Here is a 14,847-nt window from a genome sequence, read left to right as displayed (position 1 = left end):
CATTTGTTTTCTAAAGTAAATTGGTCAACAGAGCATAAAATGAACCTGGGGTGTTAGGGCTCACACTAGCTGGTGGAATCAGTAAAATTATTGAAAATAAGGAAATAAGGCAAGTGGACTGGCTGGAGGGCATAGTGTAAAGAAGCTAAGAAGGAAAGAATAAATATGAGGCTTTGCTAAAAGAGGAGAGGACAAACATCATTATGTTATTGCCAAATATCCTGAATGTGCAAAGGAATATAAAAGTAAAATAAGACAAAGCAAAATATTACTTAATCTGATTCAGAGCCCTTTGAAATCAATATATATTAAAAAAAACCTTCAGTTGTCTTTGCATCTGATTTAATGGTAGGAGATAGAAATGATCAACTTTTGGGTCAAGTTTTAAATTGTTAAAAGATTGTCAAATGTAGAAAAAACATGGGACAAAATTCTGTTTGAGGTTTATTGCATTTGGATATGAAGTGTTTTTTTTTTTTTCTGAGATTTTCGTATTTCCACTTGATTTTCAAGATACTCAGACTTTAAGAAAAAAAAAAATTATTGCTCCCTTCAGATAATTTTTGCTTTGCCTTACTATCGGGAGAACAACACAGACAAACAAAAAAGCCAGGAACATGAACTGTACAAAACATTTATAGGAAACATATAGGAAATCAACTTTGTTGCTAATAAAAGAGCATGTGGAAAATCTAGCAATAGCATTGCGAAAATATTACACATATAAATCATTAAAAAGCAAACAGGGCCAGATGCTGTTGATACAACTTCAGCTTTGTCTAATGTGTGCGGCAGGTGCTTTCTGTAGTGCGTGCATGAACACTGGTCCTGCATTTGTCTTATTTGGGACAAGACGGGAGCTTGCTGTGCCTCGCACCCATGCTGTGCAAAAACCAGGGTATGAAGCCGGGGAGGGTGCGTAACCTAGCGTCAGCACATCGCTGATACAAGATGACACCAGCGTCCTAGGAACTATGAAGTGTGCCCCCTTACCACAGATGTAGTTTGGAGGCATTAACAGAAGATATTTGGATAGTATGTGTATGAATAGAGTGTAAGAACTCTACTAGAACACCTGGAGGAAAATCCAAACTTTGTTAATTTTGTTTTGCTAATCACTTAAACGTTTTAGGTTTACCTAATTTTCTTGAAGCTATCTAAACAGCCTTATGGTAATTTCCTACCCCAGCCAATAAATGAACATTTCCTCTTATCTCCAAGGTTTAAAATTGAAAACCTTTTCAATCTATTTTCCTTCTCTTTAGGGTAAAAAAGCTTGGGCTGTCTGCTCATCTCCTGAGGCTGGATTCTTACCTGTGACAAATTAGGTCTTAAATTCTCAACACAGTCGCTGGGGGGAAAGAATATCAGGTGAGTTGCAAGTTTTCCTGGTGTCAATGTACATTTATCAAATTTCCCACATTATTAAATTTAAAATGACTTCTTAGTATTTGTTTTAAGGTTTGAAGATGCAAGTCTCATAAATAATTTTGTTTGTTCTGATTTTCCAGTCTAAAATAGAGATCTGATGTATTTTAAGTTTGTAACCTTATATGAAAATGAATACTAAAAGATTAGATTTCAGTTAAGTTTCAAAGTAAAAATGTGAGTGAAAGGTGGTGAAATGTATTTAAGAATATTACTATATAAACATATGATAATGATCTGAAAAAAAAATTTTTTTTCTACATACTAGCTCACGTAATTAGATGTTAGACCACTCTTGGAAAATCAGCTATGGGAATAAAGGAATGATACTCAGTGCAGCTAGTATAAGGCAATGGTTATGGTGCAAAGATGCCAGAGAATATAATAAAAAATATCTGTTGTGATCTAAATTTAGCATTATCAGAATCTGGGGAAAATTACGACTGAGAAGTCATTAGGGCAAGAACAAAGTCTACTGCTGCAGAGAAAACAGCTGATGCCAAGCTAAATGCATCTTTATTTACAGATGATTCAAATCTGAATGGTAGTTCAGAAAATTACTGTCTAAAAATGGAAACCATTATTGTATTAAACTTCACATGGAAGTGAGAAAACAGGAAACAAGAGCCCCAGTACTGTAGAAGTACTCCCTGTGGACTCTCTCGTGATGTTATTTAAAAAAAACAAAAAACCAAAAACATTTACTAGGGAACAACTCAGTTGTGTGGATGTGTGTGTGGTGGTGATGGTGGGAGGAAAATCTGTGAAAGCTGATGGGGACCAAACCTTAGGAGAAGTAAGAGCACAGCCAAAGAATATGATGATACTGCTATTATTTAAACAACAAAACACTTGTGATTTTATCATGAAGAATAGATTCTCTTAATGTAAAATAATGTTTTTATTGTAGGTTGTTGAACTTAAACAATGTGTGTGGCTGAAATACAGCTCCAAATCTCATGATGTTGGGAAAGTTCAGAATTTGAATTGGATTTCGATCCAGAGTTTTCATCTGGCCTCACTTGCTATAATGGGTTTAACCAAATCCCAGGTTCAGATAGTCTCAAGATTGCCATTGTTCTAAATGCAGTCCTGAATTTCATTTTTCAGACCCATAGGTGATGTTAAAGTTCTCCATTGCTTTCTGCCTTTTGCCTGTTGTGTTTAGCTAAGCAGTTTTGTCTGGGTGTATCACACATTTTGGTGAAACTATTTTAAATCAAATGAACTTCTCAGATGTTTTTCAGAAATGCTCTCAGTGATAAACTTTATAGAATGCAATCTGTGCATTGAAATTTTGCTGCAACTTACATTCAAAATAATCACCTTAAAATAATGTGAAATAAGATCAAGTGAATGTGTCAGAAGTATTATGAAAAATAAGTTTTTTAAAAAATCTGTTACATAGCTGTGTAGCTTATGTGACTGCACTGTATCTCAGATATTTAAAGACCATGCAATTATGTTTTTACTCAGATTCAACTTTGGCTTCAGTGTATGTTTTTTTCTGAACTGGGCCTGAGCTGTACAGAAATCAAAGTGCTAGACATCACGACCATGTCTGTACTCTCTTTGGAAAATACTGACTAGTTGCAAACTTGTTTGAATTCGTAACTTTTGGAAATTAACTCTTCTTTTGATGTACCACGAAGGAATGAACTAGCTTTTCTTTTAAAGAATACAGTCTCTGAAACCATTGCTGAAATTTATTTCTAGCATAACCAGATACAGGTCTTCCACGGTCATTTGGGCTGCACTTAGTCTCTAATACATACCCTTAACTCTTTAGTGTAAGTCACATGTTTACAGTTACAGAAAGCAAAGAGACTGTCTAATTAGTGAGAAAGCTGTAAAAGGGATGAAAAAATCACACATCTCTCAGTTTACTGCAGGAAAGCTTCCTTTGGGGAGAAAAGCCAACAACAAACTCATCTTGCTTTTTTTAAATGTCTCTTTTCCTGTTTGTAGTTTCTACCCTATGTGCAGTTTAATAGATTTTGTAGTCAAAACAATATACGTTTCCCCTGTTACCCTGCAGGTTTCTCTAAGTTTGTAAAATCTCCAGTTGTTTTCTTTCCATTTAATATTTCCTATTTATGGTTCACATGAAAAACAATCACTGGGGGATTGGAACATGGTTTATATTATCTGGCTGTTGTCTGTGATGATGTATGAAAACATAAAACATCTTGAATTTTATAAGCCAAGGTAATTGTGCAGGAATCTTGATAATAAAGTCTTGTTTTGACTAGTAATGATATGGTATGAAAATCATCATCATACAATCAAGAGCGTGCTCCAGAAAGGGGTCATTTTTCACCTAAGAGGCACTTTGAAGTGTACTTTACATGTTTTCTGTAGTATCTCTTGACCAAAAAAAAAAAAAAAAAAAGCAAACATAACTTGGAAAGATCTTTTGCTACTTTCTTAATATCATCCTGTAAGCAAAGCTTGAGTTCTCTAGTTAAGCTGAGTGCTTTTTTCTTGGAACTATTTGAATGTCCCTTTTCTCTCCTGAAATCTATAACTGGGAAGAGAAACCATTAATGTAGTTGCTGACTCAGCCAGCAGCTCAGTTGCTCTTTTTTACCTCTCTGGTGGATCTCTTCTGGATGGTTTGCAACTTCGGAGAGTTAAAACTGCTTAGGCAACTGGGACTGGAAAAAACAAAAGTGGTGTAGAAAGCTTTTTTTTTTTTTTTTTTTTTTTTTAAGCTTTTAGTTGGAGAATGAGGAAGTTACTTTTTCAGCATTGGTCACCAGATGGCACTGTTACATATGGTCTTCCTGCTGATCCTTGTTCTCTTCAGGCTAATCTTTATAGTTATTATTATCTATTGTTACCTGGGTCCTGAGACAATTGCTTGAGAGAAAATAGCTCTGTTTCCCATATTTTGAAAGAATTGCTTAGAAAAAGTTGCTTCCTGAGAACCAGGAATTTGTAGGTAGACCGAACTTGCTGGAAATTGAACCCTGCTTATGTGCTAGTTGGTATGGACTCTGCCTCAGGATTTGTGCAAATACGTGAGACAAGTTGTAGACCACTTTTGGAAAGTGACCTATGAAGCTTCCTCTGAGCAGTGGAGCCACGGGAGTGTTGGAAAAACAGGAAATAACGTAATAATTTTAGACAGTCTCCTCTAAAATTATCCAGTAAAAATCTGTTTTTTTACATTGTGTTCTTTGAAAGAACACTTTTCATGTTCTTTAGAAATGGTCAAGATAATGGGAGATCTGAAGACGTTTTGTTTAACACTGTACTCTTATGGGAGTGGGGATTGATTTGTATTTTTGATTAGGTTCTTTGTGCTGTTTTATGTGGTTTTGGAGCCTTTTTTGTAGTTTATTTCTGTACAATGTTCAGATGATTCAGACTTTAGAGCAGTTTTGTAAATAAAGTTTTATTACTTTTATTCAATTGTATGCCAAGCCAAAAGAATTGTTGAAAAACTGCTCAGCTATTAAATACCATAATATGCTTATGTTAGCCACACTCTACTAATAAATATAGTTCATTTAAAGCATTAATTGTATACTATTCCTGTCTTAAAGCCACATTTGCTCTGCTGTAAGGTTTTCACTTGTGCCTGTTGTACCAAGTGCAAATCCAATTGACTTTCCTCACAGGTAGACTTTCTTTACAATTAAATTGCTTTCTGTTTTCAGGCAATTTGAAACAGATGCATATGCAAAACAGCACTAAAATACCTGTACTACAAAATCAAGTTTGTAAGCTGATATGTGAGAAGAATTGGAAAGCCTACAGGTACTTAAAGCAGAATATTGCTAGATCTCTAGCATTTTGGGGGATCGAGGGGGAAGGCTATTGAAGGAAGGGGGAGCATTTATGTCCCTTCTGTTTTCCAAATACTTAACCAAGATCCAGCAAAAATTGAAGTACAAGTAATAAGGGAGTCTACAGCAAGTGAGATCTGATGAGACCTTTTACAACTGAAAGGCACTTAATTATGCTTCACACCTGTGCTGTGGGTGGCTCTTAAAAGTTTGCTGCTTCTGGGGAAATTCTGTAGCTGCAGAAATCTGCTCAGGCAGTCCTGTCCTCTAACTGCTGCCGTGCTATACGGAACAACAATAACCTTAATGTCTCAAATCGGAGAGGGAGAATGGTCTGTAAGTGGCCTGTTCTAGCACTTGGGAGAGCATGTTCAGATCTCCTGGTTTGCTGCTGGGTAAGTCACTTTGTGCCTGGAAGGCCAACTGTGAATTTATACTAACCCTCTCTTATCCCACACTAGGAAAGGGGAGGGGGATAACAGAATATGTTAAACAAAAAGTAGAGCTGGCCGACATTTAGAACTTAATTTTCTCACTGACAAAAAAGTCTATTTAGTGTGTGTTTCTGGCTGAATGGTGGCTAAATGAATTTTTTTCAAGATTTCCCACAAAGTGGGCATGGGTAAATGACTCATTTTGTAACAAAATAACTGAAAGTGTCATCATATCCACAGCACTTACTAGCTGTTGGGTTTTACTCAGCAGCTGGGGCTCCAGGGGACAGGGCAGCCTCAGGAGATGACCTTGCTCTTGCAGCCTGGGCTTCCACAGAAACTGGGCATCCTTGGCCCCCTGTTCAGTAAAGACCCCTACTGTAGTCATTGATTTCAGCTCATTTGCAAACATTTCTTGGTTGCAAACAAACAAGAGTTCCTTAAAAAAAAAAAAAAAAATCCAAACCTGTATTAATTAAGATTTATAAGCGATCACAGTGTTTGAGATCATATAAACAGCTTATAGACATTCAAAAAGCTAGTAAGTAAAATCAGCTGAATAGAAGAAGCATCATCCCAAGGCTCTTTCTGAACTCTGCTTTTGGACAGTGTTTTGTCTTAAAGCTGAGGTTTGTCTTAAAGCTGAGCTAAGGAGAATAAGCTGCTTCAATCATTTTGTCTCCAGGATGATATGTTTTTTTCTTTTATTATCATGAGGCTATTGAAGTCGCTATAAGTGACTTTCTGAAGTTGTGCACTGACTCTGATTTGAAGGGATAATTGATTCTCTAGGTCCACAATCTCCTATTGAGATGGTCAGTGACACTGGAAATCGTGTTTTCGGTAATGTTTTTGGTTTTTTGTGAACATATTAAACTTTGAAAAGGATGGAGTAAGTTCTTTTCACGTGAGCCACCAGATGACATCAAAAGATAAAATCCTTCTGCTATTACTAGCTGAGGCAGAGTTCTGAACTAGTTAGCTACACTGAAAAACTTGCATTTTGTTTCCAAGAGCCCCCTGTAACATCTTCCCTGTGCAGTTATCTCCTCTGACTATTGTGTGGGTTCCACAAAAGTTCCACTGCTGATGATCTGCCCAGGCGGTGTTTTTACAAAATCAAATGAAGTTAACGGGTGACAGGTTTAAAACAAACAGAAATGGGTATTTCCTCACACAACGAGGCATTGAAACTCTGTAACTTACTGTTAAAAGATGATATGGGTGCTGGAAATTTACCTGTTTTCAATAAAGCGATTGTGAAAGAAGAACTCACTGAGAGCTATTAAAACCAGAATTACGTGAAGCTGAAGAAGTGTGAGAGTTGCAGGTTGCTGGAGCTGTGAGGGTATCGAGGAAGTACCATTATATATTTTTGTCTAATCCGCTTCCCCATGTGTTTGCTATTTGCTGCTGTCAGAGAGTAGGGGGAAACTTCCATCTAACATTATATAGATGTTCTTATATTGTCAGATACTATGTTAATTTATTTCTGAGCTATCAATAAGTAAATATAATAACTATCATTGTGAATAAACAATGTTTGCTTTCTAAAACTACTTTTACAGAAATTTCTATTTTTTCCATTGAGTAATCGTCTTCTGCCTCTTAGAATTATGATCATTTATATACATAATCAAGGCACAGCTAATAATTATGTATTTTTGAGGTGTTTAACACAGGTATCTGCTCTCTTTAACTTTGTCCTGCCTTTTTCTCCAGGGCTACTTGTATATTGAATACCTAGACTTTCAGAACTGTTTGTACCTAATTCATAAAGGTAGTATAGGTGGAGGTGTAAGAATATTTCTTGCTTAAGCACTAAGGAAACAATTCTTTGTTCAGGAAAATTTTACATTTTCAGGCTGTGCTCTAAGGGGTATCAAGCAGAAATCTGTGATGTTTGTACTATAATGTCAGCGTATTTAGTCTGGTATGAGTTGATAGTACACTGTATTTGTAACAGTGTAGCATTGCTCAAGATTTAACATAAAGAACTGAAGGGCAGGGCACTTTTGCAAATACAGAGCTGAAAGTGAAATTGTCAAAAGCATGATGGACCTAATGTGTCTTACAATTTTGGAGGAAGCCCAGTAGCATTTGTACCAGAAGACAATGTATCCTTTATGTCATCAGCATATGATCAATAGATGGAAATCCATGCCAGAAAAGAGAAATACACATCCATAACGGATGGCCTTTTGGATTGGTCTTTTTACAGAGTTGGTGTAGTAGCAATGTTAAGTGACACCAGCCTACCTTAGCAGTCAAGTTAGGACTCCTGGAAGGTCATGAAAGACCCTTGAAGAAGAAAGTATGAGGCAATGAAAGAGTTGTTACAATCTAAAGCAAAGAAAAGCTTGCATCTTCACACTTTACACATATAACAACATTTTTCCATCAACCTCTTGAAATGCATACTCCAAATTTTTTGTAACACTATCATTGCATAGATGCTTTTAAAAAAATTTTAGAATAGGGGGATGAGGCTATGCTTTGTTTTTTCTTTGAATCACTGCTTGAAAGTTTTGAAAGTTTTACTATGTCATTGTCCGCAGATACTTTGCCTTTGAGCAAGTCTTATCTATTCCTGGAAAACACTTGGCCAGGTGATCTGTACTTGTATTCAGTAACAAGGTACATGATATGTCTGATGATCTGACTCACTTGTGACCTCTGTGTTTGATTGGTTTGGCATTTGTATCTGGGAAAGCAAATACTCAGGCTGTATTTGCTAATATTATAGGAAGAATTGTTAAGTCAGTCTCCACAGATTTGCTTTAGATATCTTGTGAGGTTTTCAGTGATACCTAATGTCTTGTCAGTTTTGGTGAGCTAATATTCAGACTCTCAGATTCTTGTTTGAAGCTCCCTTGTAGTTCTTTCATTGCTTGATCTTCCAAAGCTGGGTTCTTCAGCAAACTCGGAGCTCTCTGTGGTGAGACTGAGATGCACAGACCTACTTCTGACAAGACAGACCCATCATAGTGTTTTAGCTATTTCAAGGGATCGGAATAATTTCAGATCTCAGTGTTATCATGTCTTGGTTGTTATGGTACTCATGTGTTATGGGTTACAAAGTGCATCTCTTTGTCATAGCTTTCACATAACAATGGTGGTATTTTTTTAAAATAAATTTTACTGCTTCGAGTTGTCGCAACCTTTTTTCCTTATTTTCCACATTCCATTCCAACTATTAAAATGCAGACATCCAAGTCTAAATTCTCCTCTCAGGAGTGGTGTAACTGAGAGGAGAATTTGTCCGTTTGCGTTTGGAATGACATAGCTGGAAATCATTTGAACCATTCACAGAAAAATCAAGCCTGGCATCTTTCTGTTGTTATTGCCAGTAAAAAGTTAATGAAGTCTGTGCAACGCACTTAGGCACGGTGGTGGGTGGTGAAATGAATGTATGGCTAAGCAGAATTAATTCCAGACAAGTTTTGGAGGGCACTTAAAGAAGTCTTTAATGGTTTTGCATTAGTCCTTGCCAGAAACCATGCTAAGGCTGCACTGAAACATCTTTTTGTCTCTGTTTAAAGTGAATATGAAAGACATGCACTGTAGACCTGTAGTAAGTTTATTTCTGAAGAAAGATGACATTTTCGCTCATATGATTTGTTAAATAACTTACAGACTAACAGTAAGTTAAAAGATTTGCCTGGAGGAACTGGTGCTGTATAGCTGTCTTGCCCCGGGTGGGCATGAATTATGTAAATATAAATGTAAAACGGTCTTTTTATTGTACTTGAGGGATGAATTGATCTACTTCTTTTAAAGACCAGTAACAGTCAGTGTCTCTGTCCATGGTGAGCTCTGGAAGGAGACTGCCAAGGTTTGAAAGTGGTAGTTAACCAGGGACTTCCCAGAAGCTCGTCCTCCTCCCTGGGCTGTGAGCTGTGTTACAGGTGGCCTGCAGAGTGTAGTTAAGAGCCCAGCTCCCTAATTCTTCATGTGACAAGTGTTGAGTAAGCTATATTTATATAACTGTTCAGAACTCTAGAAAATGATGTGGAACAAATATTTACACTATCAGATGAAGCCTTTTATTTCCGTGATTGAAGGAATTTACATGATGCCAAGCACTGAGTATTAATGAACAGAATTAGAAAAATGCTTGGGTTGGGATGTTTTCCATAAAACAATTGCATTCCTAAAATAGTTGTAGCCTCTCTCTTGTTTGTACTTTTCTCATTGCTGTTAAAGTACACACAGTTTTGCTTTTAACACCTGACACTGCCTTTTATGCACTGCTTGGGGTCCCAGTAGAGCTGAAAAAGCTAGCCCTTTGTCCAAGAATTTTGCTTACTCCTCATTTTCTTCTTCAAATTTAATTAGGCCCAGAGAGTCTGAGACTTTGAAAAGAAAACAGCAACTTATTTTCAGAAGGCGTAGAATACTTGCCCTGTTTTTACTTTGTCCTACATCCAGCTTTCCCCTGCCAGACTATCTCAGCTGATGCTGGCTGGCTGTCACACTCAGTAAAACCATCTGTGACTATGTGTTCGGCCAACATTCAGTCATCTCATGTTAGCTGGCAGGTAGAGTGCTGCTGCCCTGGTGGCCATTTTGTATAGTGTTTCTATATGTCACCTGTGTGCATGCTTTAGATATTATACTCGGCTGTGGCTCAGCATTTGAGAGTTGGCTTGCAAAGTGACTTTAAGTCTTCCTTTTCCAAGCAACCATATTTTCCTCCAATGATGAGGTTAGGGATTCAGTTCTCACTGAGTTTGATGGAGATGGAGTGGAAAGGTGCTTTTACAGCACATTTGTGCTTCTCTGTGTTTGTGGGCTGGCTAGGGACCCATCTAGCTCCTGATTTAGACTAGGTTCCAACACTTTCTCTAGTTTATGCTAAGCTGTACCTTCTTCTAAGGTGTTGTCAGAGAGGCAGAAGATCCAACAATCCTCCTGGGAGCCTGCCATCCTCTGGGATGGCACAGCATTCTGGAACTGGTGTGTGCATTGAGGGTGGGAAGCCAGAGGGGCATATATGGTGCCTGTCTTGCTGATTGCCTAAATCTTCATGACCCTTAGGCCATTGGTATTCCCTGAAGTCCTTTGTAAAGCCTTTATTCAGACCTTTGTGTCTCCCACATTGAGAAAGAAACTTGCACAGTTGACTTCTGCCTCCCTTCCTGCAGTTACGTCTGCATTTCATTCATGTTTAATGCTATGGGGCATAGATGAACAAGACAGATTATAGTTGGATGAGCTGGACAGCTAGCGCTGCACTCAGGGGAGCCCGGCTGGACAGCAGCCTTCCCTGATAAAGCCTAGCACCTCTTCCTTCATAGGGCTACCCAGCCTCCTCCCTTCACATCTCATGGGCACTTCCTGAGGTCTCACACTTTGAGATGGAAAAAATGTTCATAATATGTTGCAAAGGTAAACAGATATCTGGAATTGTGGTGTGCATTTATTTTGCTGGAGGTCTTTTTGGAAGCTTTAATACAGGCAAAGGACCTTTTCTCAGGTTTCATAGGAAAGTATAGGAAAATCTATACTCCCAGCGGTTTGAACTAAGAGGAAGAAGACCAAATATGAAAGACCTAGGCTGTTTTGTACTGTTCCAGTAGTGAGAACAGATTGATACCTGTCTGGCCTATTTCTTTGTCAAGGAGATATCTTAAGTGTCTCCCATGACACCTCCCTACATGCAAGAGGGGACATTGACAATTTTGAAATTCCCGTATCCAGTTCTACCTGTCCACGTGGAAACTGTTAGTCAGATCAAATCTTAGGGTCCATCATTTCTTATAGCATTGAAGCTTCTCCATTTTATTCCATGCATGTACCAAATAGACCTGAGAGCCGGAAGACCCACAGCAAGCTTAAAATCATCTTAGCACCATTTATATTCTTCAGTTGTACTAACACTAACGTATTATGTCACATGTTCCAAAAGCTCTCTCTAAATTAAAAAATAATAAAACAAAATCCATCAGTATTTCAAATGATCAGGTTTTGCTCACTTGCTACTTGTCACCATGAAGTAATCCTCTAGTTGCTTTTAGCCTTCCAAGAGAAACAGAGCTAACCAGATGCCAATTTCTAATGTAAAATGCAAGTTGCTTTTTGACAAAGCTTAACGAATGCAAAACTATACTGGCCATTGTTATCATAATATTTGTAATAAGGAACAAATCACATGAAAAAGTTTAATCTTGTTATCTTTAAATATGCTTGAAGATTCATTCTTAAATGTAGCACTCTGTTCTGTAGAGGAGCTATTGAAACCAAAATAATGTTATGTGTGCATATATAACATCCCATCAGACTGGAGTATGGACACCAGGTGTGCACACGTAAGGCATATGTGGTGAAAAAATGCTTGCATAGCTCATTGGGCTTGCATAGTAATGAAACATGATCATAAATGCGACAAGTTTTTACAGAACAAGATTTTGTTTTTGCTGTTATTAAAGCCCAAAGCATGAAACCACAGGATGCCTGGATGTAGCTCAAGTCCAGCTAAATGGAATTGTCAGTTGTGCTGGTGTTCACTGAAGTGTTGTTTAAAGTTCCTCTGCCTCTAATAACAAAATGGTTCCTCGTGTAGCTCCAGCTTGGTCCTTCTGGGCTGTGTCCAAGTAGCCCTGTGTTCCTTTGCACCAATTGAAGGAGCTCACCTACAAAGGAAAAGCCCAGAGAGGTGAAGACAGCCATTTTTTCAGTTGTCATGGTTAAAAGAAAGGTTTGCTTTTTCCATGCATTTTTCGTTTTTTCCTGAAGCATAGAGTTAGGTATCAAATAAGTGTGCATAAATTTGGAAATTAAACATTAAAAAGCAGCCTACATGTTCCTTCATATTGTAAGTATTGCTTCTATGTAGTGAAGGTATTCCAGAGCAACCCAGTAGCACAGTTGCAGAGCTGCTCTCTCTAGAAGTCCCACTGCCCCCGAGAACAAGAAGGACCAACTCTGTGAATCAGAAATCTTTTGATAAATCATGTGCAAGTCTCACTAGTGACTTTTACTACCAGCAGAAAGATTTTATATACACACTGATTGAACCTCTTAGGCAATATAGAGTGACATATGCATCAGGTTTGGGTTTCAAAACTGCTGATGTTCATATTTAACCCAAACAGGCTTAATCCAATCTTGAAAAATTAATATAGTGCAAAAATTTTTCTTGTGAGGTAATGTCTTTTCAGAGGTTATATTTTTACATACATATCATCAAATACTAATACTTATGCATCCTGCCACAACAGCAGAACGAATGTGTGTATGCTATAGAAATATGGTCTGTGCCAGGTGCACTATGATATCTGTCTTCTATACTTTGACTTTCTTTCTTTTTTTTTTCTTCCTCCCTCAAGTTATTCCTCTCCCTGTCCAGACGTGGCATATGAATGACTGGAAAAGAAGAGGTGGTGCTTAGTAAGCAGAATAGATCCTACTCTGTGGTGGCTGTAGCCAAAGTAAACAAATGAGAATAATTGCCACCACAGGCATTTTACAGTAGACCTGCCTTTTTATTAATGTTGTTATTAAACCACAATAAATGTTGTAGACTGCTGTTGGGGATGAACCCCCCCCCCCAACCCCCTCAACTTTTCAGTTGCTGTCTGTCACTAAAGGTTGTTAAGTTTATCATGTAGCAAAATCAGACAGTGCAGGAAGCAGTCTGAATGTTAACGTTAACCTGTAATAGGTTTTAAATAGCTGTAAAGAAAAATTAGACTGCAGTGGGACAGAAAAGCTAATTTACCTTAACATAAAATAAAAGAGGACACATTGACCTGACTTACTTAAATGTAGTTATTATGTGCTCTTCAGGGAGGAAGCTGGTGTACCAAAGCAGGAAAAATATAGGCGGGAAAAATGTCCTTTTCCTCACTTTGTACAAGTGACAAAAAGCTTCTTGCTTTAATTAAAAAGCAAATCTGTAGGTGCTGTATGTATATAATAATGTAGATGTCCTGCTGACCACCTTTTATATGAATTCCATCTGGAGTAACTATAGGGATGTAAAAAAAACTATGCTGAAATATGTTACATCTTCTTCGGTTTTGAGTTTGTTTGCTTGTTTGTTTTTAAACAAGTACAATGTGATTTATATTTGCTATGGAAATGTGAGGGTAGTGAAAACAAATCATTTCTCATTTGGGAGTTCCCCATATTGTTCAGGCTGGCCTAAAGCTTTTATGAAATTGTGTGGAAAAAACAGGCGCGACTCGATCTCACTTCCTCCAGCCGCCTCCACGTTTGCTTCCAAGCCCCTCTCAGCCCAGAGTTCCCGGCGTGTTCTCCGTGCCAGCATTTGAAATGCATCCAAAAAAGAAAGTACGTGGGTCGCTTAATGTTGTACATTAACAACATTTTACAACAATGTCGTATGTTAACAACATGGGGGCAATAAACAAAATGTGCAGGGAAGTCAAGAAAGGGTCACAGGTATGTGTTGAAAGCCCAGTGCTGAAGGAGAAATTGTTCTAGTTTTCTGTAGTTACTCTGAAATTTTGGAAAAGGTCTTGGTTAAAGACCGTGGTTAAAGACATAACTGCTCACAACAAAATGCTCAGGATTGCAGGGCTCCGCTTTTAATCTCCAAACGCGGGGGCGCTCTAGGCTGGGTTCAGGCGTTTGCTTTGGCTGTGGGCTGCTTGTGCCGGGACCACTTGTCTCCTGTGTGGCCTAGTTTCTGGATGAAAAACCCGAATAAGCTGCCTGTGTGGATGAGGTGAGGGAGAGGTTCTCTGGATGGCCGGAGCTGGACCGGGCTGTGTGGCGTGCTCTCCCCGGCAGGCTCCCAATCTCCGTTCTAGGCACCTCTGCAGAGACAGCCTGAAGAAATACCTGCTCTGCTCATGACTTTTTGGAAATTTTAGTACTGGAAACTCTAGAAGCTGTGTAGGCCACCAAACAGCTGTCAGATGGGTTTTACTTTCACTCATGACTAACCAAGGCAACATTTGAATTGGTGATCTGGAGATGAAGAGCTTTGCAATATGCATTCGGTCATCAAATCTGTTCAAGGAAAACATATTTAAGTAGCTTTCATAGTTTAAGGGATATTAAAACTTACTTTTCTCCACATCTATTTTGCCTGTGAGTTTTATATGCATTTTTAAAGACAGAATTTCGCTTGCTTATGCTGTACATCATGGAAAAACAAAGTTGACTAGTGTCTAACATCTAGATCTACATTGCCTCCTTGAAGTCTTGTTCTAATACAT

General features: G+C 38.1%; 1 long non-coding RNA gene across 4 annotated transcripts in view; it reads left to right on the top strand.

Moving 5' to 3' along the window:
• Window positions 1-14,847, top strand: part of LOC106491925 (uncharacterized) — a 156,877-nt gene that overhangs the window by 17,023 nt on the left and 125,007 nt on the right. For all 4 annotated transcript variants that reach the window (XR_010884252.1, XR_010884255.1, XR_001293843.2 and 1 more), the window contains exon 2: window positions 1,266-1,371. This is a non-coding gene — a long non-coding RNA (uncharacterized lncRNA). The remainder of the gene's footprint in view (window positions 1-1,265; window positions 1,372-14,847) is intronic.

Source organism: Apteryx mantelli, chromosome 5 (genome assembly GCF_036417845.1).
Source record: "Apteryx mantelli isolate bAptMan1 chromosome 5, bAptMan1.hap1, whole genome shotgun sequence".
Classification (NCBI taxonomy): domain Eukaryota; kingdom Metazoa; phylum Chordata; class Aves; order Apterygiformes; family Apterygidae; genus Apteryx; species Apteryx mantelli.
Note: the sequence above shows the minus strand (reverse complement) of the source record. Positions and strands in the feature narration are given on the sequence as shown.